We start from the raw sequence: 10,000 nt of genomic DNA, 5'->3' as shown, positions 1-10,000 counted from the left end.
CTTTCGGGGATCTCATGGGCGTCGCGTTAGGCACCTTAGCCGGACGTTTGGTTCATCCCACAGCGCCAGTTCTGCTTACCAAAAGTGGCCCACTTGGCACTCGCATTCGAGGTGACCAACCGCCCAGCGAAGCGTGCTGGCGGCGGCGGCCGGATGGGTCGGCTCCGTCGTTCGGGAGAGTCGGCCCGTTCCACCCGTTCCGAGTTCGAGAGTAGGCTCGAGGCCGTGAACGGCCCCGGGGCCTCCAATCGTTCGCTTTACCGGATGGAATTGCGACGATCGAGCGCCAGCTATCCTGAGGGAAACTTCGGAGGGAACCAGCTACTAGACGGCTCGATTGGTCTTTCGCCCCTACACCCGGTTCCGACGATCGATTTGCACGTCAGAGGCGCTTCGGACTTCCACCAGAGTTTCCTCTGGCTTCATCCCGACCGGGCGTGGATCGCCATCTTTCGGGTCCCTGGTCGCTCGCTACGCCAGAGTCGGCCGAGTCGTACTCGGAAAAAGGGGAAACCGACCCGGGGGTGATGCGCCCGCGCGCAGCGCCTAAACTCGACGACAAAATAGGACTAGTTCAAGCCGCGGGATCTCACCGATGGGCGGAAGGAGGATATGGAAGCTGGCGCCCGGCAATTCCCCTTTTTGGATGATGCGCCGGTCCCCTCTCGGGGAGGAGGGAAAAACAACCGCACGTCAGCCACGAGCCTTCCCTCTCCTATCTCTCTCGGGAAGAGAGAAAAAAGGAAAAGTTGCGGGCACCGCAGCAGCGACGGCGGAAGGCCGAAAACGCCGCGCCGGCGGGATCGGGCACGGCTCGGAGGCGGGTGAGGCGAGGAGAAGACGACGGCACGAGACCGACGACACCCCCCGACGACCCCCGGACGACTTTGCCACGACACCTCTCCCGATCGACGCCCTCCTACACGCTCTCTCGCTTTCGCTTCGCCTTCGGGGTTAGTCAGAGGTGGCCCCTACGACTCGCGAACGGCCAGGACTCCTCGGTCCGTGTTTCAAGACGGGTCGGGTGGGTTGCCGATGCACGTCGCTGACCCGGGGTGGCGGGCGGCTCGAGTAAAAAAGCGTCGCCGAGCGACCTCTCCGGAAACGGAAACGGGCGCGGGCGGGGTTGCCCCCGACAAGAACCCGAAACGTCGGCGAGGTGCGTGACGGCGAGGCCGCGCCAGTCCTATCCCGCCTCTCATCGCGCACGCGCCCGAGACGGTGGGGCGCCTAAGGAGCGACACACAGAGTGCGTCGCCCGCACGCGACTTCCGGCGGGATCAAAACGGACCGGCTCGCCACGTGTAACGGATCGTGTCAGATTTCCTCCGTTCCCGGCAGAAAGGGGCAGTTACGTTCGCGGGCCCGACGGCCGGTGGCCCCCGACTTCACAAGGTGGGAAGACGGGGGTTTTCAGGGTGATGAAACGCCTGCCGCCTACGGAAAAAAACCCGCGTGTTCGACCTGCACGCCGGGAACGGGTCGCGACGACGGACCGGAGGGGAAGTGCGTCCGGTGCCGGCCGCGCGGAGGTCGCGCCGAAGCGCCCGCGCCATGATTACGCCGAGCGATGATGAAGGGGACGGGTGCAGCGGAGTCGCGCGCGGAGGGAGCAGGAGGAAAGAAGAAGCGGCGGCGACGGATGCGGCGGGTTAGGGCCCGGCGGCAGCAGCGATCGAGAGGACGAGTCCCCTCCGTCGCAGCCAACCGACGCAGCCACCTACCGACGCCGCGGTCGTCACCACGTTTCCCTTCCCGCTATCCACGCGGCCCGTCTCCTTCGTCGGCGACGCGGGCACAAAAGCTGGAACCGCGGGGAACGAGTCCCCCGCGGACACGACGAACGACGACCTGTGCCGCGACGGCCTCTCTTTCAAGAACACACATCGAGTTTGGGCTCGAGCCTAGGCAGCACCGGACTGAGTCCCCCCGCGATCGCGGTGAGCGGTCCCACCCGTTTACCCCTGGGCGGTTTCACGTTCTCTTGAACTCTCTCTCCAAAGTTCTTTTCAACTTTCCCTCACGGTACTTGTCGACTATCGGACTCGTCCCGGTATTTAGCCTTGGATGGAGCTTACCACCCGATTTGGGCTGCGTTCCCAAGCAACCCGACTCTCGGATCGAAGGCCGTCGCTCGCCGTCCGCACCGAATGGGCCTGGCACCCGCCGCGGGCGGCCCCGATCGAGGGAACTCCGAACTATGCGAGACGAAAACGAACGGCTGCCTTCGACCCATGCGCCACACGTCCCGAAGCCTTTAACTTGCGACGGGATTCGGCGTTGGGCTTCTCCCGGTTCACTCGCCGTTACTAAGGGAATCCCGGTTGGTTTCTTTTCCTCCGCTTAGCGATATGCTTAAGTTCAGCGGGTCGTCTCGTCCGAGCCGAGGGCGGCGGTTTTTAGTAGAGTGTGGTGTTTGGAGGAGAGGAATCTCGATCGGTACCCTCCGTGTGACGACGGCTGGCCGATATAGCGCCCGTCCGACCGAAAATGAAGAAGCCAACAATTAAAAAAAAGCGTGGGTCCTCCCCATCCGACGTTGCGTTGCCTACGACGCGGCCACCTTTTTACGGTGCGACGGCCGTGCTCGTCGCGCTGCTCGAGGCGTCGCTGAGAGACACCTTCATGAGGCAGAGAGCGAGACGAGCAGGCGGCGCTTACGTCGGCAGTCGGTTAGGTCGGTACTTTTTTTTTGGTCTCCCTTCGGCTGCTTTCGGACAGACTCCTCCTGCTCCTCCTCCACAGTGTTTCTTCACGCGGTCGAAAAGGGAAAAGACTCCGCGGTCTGCCAGCGGGAGACGAAGGAGGAGGCCGGAGAGGGTTTTAAAAAAAAAAAAGACATTGAAAGGAGTCAATTCTTTTTTTATTTTTCTTCCCCCTCGTCACTCGCTCCTGCGACGTCCCGGTTACCACCGTGCCGAGGACCGGGCGGGCACGGGGACGGCAAGATGTCGTTTCGTTAACGGAGAAAGACATGTAACGTTCCGCCTCTCGACCGGACGTGGCCCCGAGACAAGGGATCTCGGGGCCGCAATGTGCGTTCGAGGTGTCGATGTTCACTGAGTCCTGCAATTCGCATCAGTTATCGCGGCTGGCCGCGCTCTTCATCGACGGACGAGCCGAGTGATCCCCCGTCCAGGGTTCAGCACTTGGTTTTTTTATATTAGTTTTTGTTTATATAGATTTAGTAGTGTGCGAGGAGGTCTGTGCGAGGAGGCGTGACGGCATTGCAATGTCGCGAGTAGTTTGTTTTTTTAGCTAGCGGCGGTGGCACAGCGGCTGCAAAAAAACAAAAAAAACGATAAAGCGGCGACAAGGCAAAGAAGAAGCGGCCATCACTTGCGGTGGGCGAAAAAACAAACAGGTGGTAAGACGCGGAAGCAAGCAAGAAGAGCTGGGGCTTTAAAAACCTCCGCGTCACCACAAATCTATCTCTCGCTCCGCCTTTTATAGGTTTGTTTGCGCGCATTCGAGGCGTTGACGCCGACAGACAGAGGAGGTAGGCCGGAAAACAACAAACCAGTCTCGAACGGGAAAACGGTAATGATCCTTCCGCAGGTTCACCTACGGAAACCTTGTTACGACTTTTACTTCCTCTAAACGATCGGGTTCGGTCGTCTTCTCCAGGCATCGAACGCCGAGGCGTAGATGCACGAGTGTCGTGACGGACACGTCGCGCACTGCCCGGCGGCGTCGTCGGCCAGATCCGAGGACCTCACCGGACCGTTCGATCGGTAGTAGCGACGGGCGGTGTGTACAAAGGGCAGGGACGTGATCGACGCGGGCTGTTGACCCGCGCCTACCGGGAATTCCTCGTTCACGGGGTTGGTTACAGGCCCCGATCCCTATCACGGGAGGTGGTTCAGAGGTTTCCCAACCCTCTCGGGCCGGGGCGAAGTCCCCGCTGATACCTCCAGTGTAGCGCGCGTGCGGCCCCGGACATCTAAGGGCATCACAGACCTGTTATCGCTCCGCCTCGTGTGGCTTTCTGCCACCCGTCCCTCTAAGAAGTGCGTGAGAAAACCGACCCGGACCCGAGCGCCACGGAGGACGCCGAGCCCGCCGTAAAAATCACTGACATCGGCGCACTAGTTAGCAGGCCGGAGTCTCGTTCGTTATCGGAATCAACCAGACGGATCGCTCCACCAACTAAGAACGGCCATGCACCACCACCCACCGAATCGAGAAAGAGCTATCGATCTGTCAATCCTACCGGTGTCCGGACCGGGTGAGTTTTCCCGTGTTGAGTCAAATTAAGCCGCAGGCTCCACTCCTGGTGGTGCCCTTCCGTCAATTCCTTTAAGTTTCAGCTTTGCAACCATACTCCCCCCGGAACCGAACTCTGGTTTCCCGCAGGCTACCCGCCGGGTCATGGAAGCGAACGCCGGCGGATCGCCGGTCGGCATCGTTTACGGTCGGAACTACGACGGTATCTGATCGTCTTCGAACCTCCGACTTTCGCTCTTGATCGAGGAAAACGTGCTTGCCACACGCCATCGCTGCAGTTCGTCTTGCGACGATCCAAGAATTTCACCTCTAACGTCGCAATACGAGTGGCCCCGACCGCTCCCTTCGATCATTGCCTCGCCGTAGACGGAGACCGACAGACGTAGACGAGGCCCTCTTCCATCATTCCATGCTTATCGTATGCAAGCTTGAACAGCCCGCTCTGAGCACTCTAATTTTTTCAAAGTGAACGTACCGGCCGCCGCGGACACTCGGTTAAGAGCACCCTTGGAGGAGAAACCGCCGACCGCAACACGCGCGCAGACAAGACACGAAGCAGGGACTCGGAGCGGACCGGGGGGTTCAAAAAAAAAGAGGAACGCGCGGAAAGGGAGAGGGAGAGAAGCGCGGGGGTCAGAGTGCGGGGATGCGAATGAACGCACCCAAACACACACACGTAGCACCCCCCCGTTAGACTACTCCCGGAACCGAACCGACGACCACTTGTTTTTTTTTTCCCGGATCCCGATCACGACCTCCTCGTCCACCTCGCCGGCAGGACCGCGTGGCGGGTATGCTAGCGGTTGACACCGGCGGAAAGGGCCGGGAATGCGAACGGACGACCAAAGTCAACGACGGACGATGGCGCCGCCGCCCCGGGGCCGCTTGCGCGACCACGAACCCGAGTTCGGACTACGAGCTTTTTAACCGCAACAACTTTAATATACGCTACCGGAGCTGGAATTACCGCGGCTGCTGGCACCAGACTTGCCCTCCGGTTGGTCCTCGTTAACGGATTTGAAGTGTACTCATTCCGATCGCGGGGCCTCGACAGAGTCCCGCGTCGTTATTTTTCGTCACTACCTCCCCGTGCCGGGAGTGGGTAATTTGCGCGCCTGCTGCCTTCCTTGGATGTGGTAGCCGTTTCGCATGCTCCCTCTCCGGAATCGAACCCCGATTCCCCGTTACCCGTAGTAACCACGGTAGGCACTTAACCGACCGTCGACAGTTGATAGGGCGGACCCTCGAGAGACCCGTCGCCGGGCGTGAAAGCTCGTGCGATCGACCAGTGAGTTATCCAGAGTCACCAAAGCGGAGCGCGCCGCCCTATGAGCCCCGCCACCGAACGGACCCGCGAGCGGGAACGCCGACGACGGGAGGACGGAATGACGCGCATCGGTCTCAGTCTAATATGTAGCGCCGCGACCCGGAACGGCCGACGCGGGTGCCAGCGCGCGCGGCGTGGCGACGACGGCGCGCCGACCGATCGCGGCCTGTGTCACATGTATTAGCTCTAGAATTGCCACAGTTATCCATCGCCTCCGAGGAGGAATACGGTCCCGAGGATTAGGTCCGGTTCCTGAGCCATTCGCGGTTTCGCCCGTTCTAATGCGTGGCGTGAACTTACACTTGCATGGCTTAAGCTTTGAGACAAGCATATGACTACTGGCAGGATCAACCAGGTATCGTTGGAATTTGGGACTTTGTTTCGACAGAACGACAGACCGACCGACCGACCGACCGACATAAGACAGACAACTACAACGACGGGCACGTGTTTATTTATTTTTCGAGGGGGTTCGCCGTCAGAAGAAGCGCGCTGCCCGCGCTGATGGCCTCTTTTTTGTTTCTCCCCTGACTTGGACCGAGACCGAGACTCAAAGAACGAAAGCGACCAACGTCGACAACAACAACGACAACGGCACCCTTGACAGCGATACATACGACAAACGACAAGCAGCACGACGGCAGTGCACACGGACATCGAGGGTCAAGGTGCAGACTGAACTCGCCGAGGTCGTCGTCATCGTGGTCGCCATCGATTCCGTCTCGTCGTCGTCGTCGTCAACGTCCACGTCACAGCCGGCCGAGAAGAGAGAACAGACGACAGCGTCGACAACAACAACATCGACAACGGCACCCTTGACAGCGATACATACGACAAACGACAAACAGCACGACGGCAGTGCACACGGACATCGGAGGTCAAGGTGCAGACTGGAATCGTCGAGGTCGTCGTCATCGTGGTCGCCATCGATGCCGTCTCGTCGTCGTCGTCGTCGTCTTCGTCGTCGTCGTCGTCATCAACGTACCAACCGACCGAGACGAGAGAGCAAGCAACAACGTCGACAACAACAACGACAACGGCACCCTTGACAGCGATACATACGACAAACGACAAACAGCACGACGGCAGTGCACACGGACATCGGAGGTCAAGGTGCAGACTGAACTCGTCGAGGTCGTCGTCATCGTGGTCGCCATCGATGCCGTCTCGTCGTCGTCGTCGTCTCCGTCGTCGTCGTCGTCGTCGCCAACGTCAACGTCAACATCACAGCCGTCATCGGGGAGGAGCTGGACCAGGGCAGCGGCGGCGTAAATTTTCCCGTCACCTTCGTCGTCGCCTTCGTCGACCGACCGACCGACCGGCGTCGTGTTCGTGCTCGGAAAACCGAGGAGAGACAACGTGCACATGGCGCGTTCTCGCAAGCGGCTCCTCGGTCCGATTTTTTTGGGCGGCTTTTTCGAGCTTTTTTTTTTTTTTCTCACCCTTTCGTCCGTGCGACGGCGAACGTTAGGGGAAAAAAAAAAAAAAAAAAAAAAAACGACAACAACGCGGCGGACCGGGCGAACAACATCGTCGACACACACGACATTGACGACCGGTCCCCCTTTTCACAATCGCATCGAGATAAAAACGAACGAGTCCGATTCGAGCACCGAGTCGCGAGCGGGAGGACTGTCGGTGCAAGTATCGATCACTGACGTGAGCGCTTCGCCGGACAGAGGATGGCTCATCCGGCAGCCGTGCAAATCGACGGTATGGGAAGAACGAACAAGAAGAGCAACGACTTGATCGGCGGCTTGGGAACTGCGGACGGTGAAAACGGGTTAATCGACTGCGACCACGACTGCTCGATCGATCTTCTTTGGCGCTAACAAAGGTGGAGGTGGCGCAAGAAGGGACTAGCGCTATCACCGTCCACGTATCAGAAGATGCGGCGGCAGACGTCGACGCTTATGCGTTGTCGGACGAGAAGTCGCTGCAGCACGTGTACCGCGAGCGGGACGTCCAAGGTTTTGCCAGACGGAAAGAAATCGGGTGTCAGCGAACGTTCACACGGCTGTGAGATCGGACGCTGACAGGAGTAGGAGGCGGCAGGCAGGCGGCGGTTACGGCGGCGGCGCCTGCTGCTGCTCATCCTCCTGTTTGCTGCGGCGACTTCCAGGACGGGAGAGCATCGAACAACGTACGTATGGTTACAAGGGGATCAGGATCTACATAGTGCATCCCCCGCGGCTATTTTTGTTTGTTTGTTCGCTCGTTCGTTAATTCGTTCGTTCGTTCGTTCGTTCGTTACAATGTACGTTTTTCCGTTCGACGGCGGCAGAGAGCGGCGGCGTTTCTCCCTAATCCGGAGGATTTATCGGTCGCACAGCGATGGGTCGTTCGGCCGATCATCGAAAGATTCGCAGGTAGTGGTTGAATGGCAGAACGGCAGCAACAACAGCGGCGGCTGAGAGCGGCGAACGCTGAGGCGGAAGCAGAAGCTGCAGCAAACGTATCGGCTAAACATGGTGGACATAGATATGGCTGACGACGCGGGTACCACGACGACTATGGAACCAGGAAAAGGAGCCGTTAGTTGTTCCAACATATCGTTCGACACGTCGAGCAGCCCTAGGTCCACGGAGAAGCACACACACGTACCACGTATTATAACCTAACGACGATGAGCGGGCGCACGGTTGGCAGGAACGAAGGCGGCGGATCAAAACAAGTTGGAGCGCGGCGACAGCGATAACGGTGACAGCCCTAGGCGGCGGAGATGCCACTTTCTGACGCCTTTGCGACAAGCCCGTAGAGACGTTCCGGACCACCACGAGGCAAAGAGTCGCTGCTCCGACGAACCGACACACCAAAGTGTGCTTCCTACCGAACATGTTTTATAAAACTTTCAAACTGGAAAACCCCAGAAATGGTGTTGGTATTCGTCCAGACCCACCTCCGACACCTGAAAATGGTGGTCAAAAAAAACGTCGATTATACGAAGCGACATTTCTGGTCGGCGATTTTCCAGTTTTACGCCTACTGCCACATGGGGATGTCGGTAGGCGTCGCAAAGTGCCTTCTCGACGCCTAGGCACACCAGGACTTTGTCATTTTTTTCCCCCTCGACATTCCTGGTCCGGTCTATTCCGATTTTACACCTACCGCCATGTGGGGGTGGCAGTAGGCGTCGAAAAGTGCCTTCTCGACCGCTAGCGACACCACTACTTTATCGAGCTCTGGAGGCCCGCACACCGACCCGGGGGCCGCGGAGTCGACCCCGGGGGCCTCCTGGCGTCGCCGCCGCTCACTTGGACGCCTTCCGCAACCTGTGGTCCCGCTCGGGGCCGCCGGGAGCCTCGCCGACCTGACCGGTGTCGGTAGGCGTCTGGAAGCGCCCGGCCGACCTGGACGAGGTCCCCCTGGCCCCCGGGGGACACCCCTTAGTTGGATGGGGGTGCTGTCCCGGGCACACATGCAACCCGCGGCCGCCTACCGACAGCCCCCTTCGCTCGATCGCTACTCCTTTCCAACATATGTCGGAGAAGCCGGGCGGTTGTGAAACCCCAGAAATGGTGTTGGTATTCGTCCAGACCCACCTCCGACACCTGAAAATGGTGGTCAAAAAAAACGTCGATTATACGAAGCGACATTTCTGGTCGGCGATTTTCCAGTTTTGCGCCTACCGCCATGTGGGGGTGGCAGTAGGCGTCGAAAAGTGCCTTCTCGACCGCTAGCGACACCACTACTTTATCGAGCTCTGGAGGCCCGCACACCGACCCGGGGGCCGCGGAGTCGACCCCGGGGGCCTCCTGGCGTCGCCGCCGCTCACTTGGACGCCTTCCGCAACCTGTGGTCCCGCTCGGGGCCGCCGGGAGCCTCGCCGACCTGACCGGTGTCGGTAGGCGTCTGGAAGCGCCCGGCCGACCTGGACGAGGTCCCCCTGGCCCCCGGGGGACACCCCTTAGTTGGATGGGGGTGCTGTCCCGGGCACACATGCAACCCGCGGCCGCCTACCGACAGCCCCCTTCGCTCGATCGCTACTCCTTTCCAACATATGTCGGAGAAGCCGGGCGGTTGTGAAACCCCAGAAATGGTGTTGGTATTCGTCCAGACCCACCTCCGACACCTGAAAATGGTGGTCAAAAAAAACGTCGATTATACGAAGCGACATTTCTGGTCGGCGATTTTCCAGTTTTGCGCCTACCGCCATGTGGGGGTGGCAGTAGGCGTCGAAAAGTGCCTTCTCGACCGCTAGCGACACCACTACTTTATCGAGCTCTGGAGGCCCGCACACCGACCCGGGGGCCGCGGAGTCGACCCCGGGGGCCTCCTGGCGTCGCCGCCGCTCACTTGGACGCCTTCCGCAACCTGTGGTCCCGCTCGGGGCCGCCGGGAGCCTCGCCGACCTGACCGGTGTCGGTAGGCGTCTGGAAGCGCCCGGCCGACCTGGACGAGGTCCCCCTGGCCCCCGGGGGACACCCCTTAGTTGGATGGGGGTGC

At 60.0% G+C, this 10,000-nt stretch overlaps 2 non-coding genes and 1 pseudogene across 2 annotated transcripts in view; all 3 read right to left on the bottom strand.

The window, feature by feature from the left end:
• Window positions 1-2,392, bottom strand: part of LOC145273739 (large subunit ribosomal RNA) — a 5,743-nt gene extending 3,351 nt beyond the window's left edge. Inside the window, exon 1 of the ribosomal RNA XR_013866509.1 lies at window positions 1-2,392. This exon is cut by the window's left edge and continues 3,351 nt beyond it. This is a non-coding gene — a ribosomal RNA (large subunit ribosomal RNA).
• Window positions 2,393-2,985: 593 nt separating this feature from the next.
• Window positions 2,986-3,143, bottom strand: LOC145273728 (5.8S ribosomal RNA). Its single transcript, XR_013866504.1, has one exon. It is a non-coding gene; the product is annotated as a 5.8S ribosomal RNA (ribosomal RNA).
• Window positions 3,144-3,541: 398 nt separating this feature from the next.
• LOC145273731 (small subunit ribosomal RNA) lies at window positions 3,542-5,912 on the bottom strand (annotated as a pseudogene).
• Window positions 5,913-10,000: the final 4,088 nt, after the last annotated feature.

This window comes from Euprymna scolopes, unplaced genomic scaffold (assembly GCF_053919585.1).
Source record: "Euprymna scolopes isolate OS-2025 unplaced genomic scaffold, ASM5391958v1 sca147, whole genome shotgun sequence".
NCBI lineage: Eukaryota > Metazoa > Mollusca > Cephalopoda > Sepiida > Sepiolidae > Euprymna > Euprymna scolopes.
This window is presented reverse-complemented; position numbering and strand designations above follow the sequence as displayed.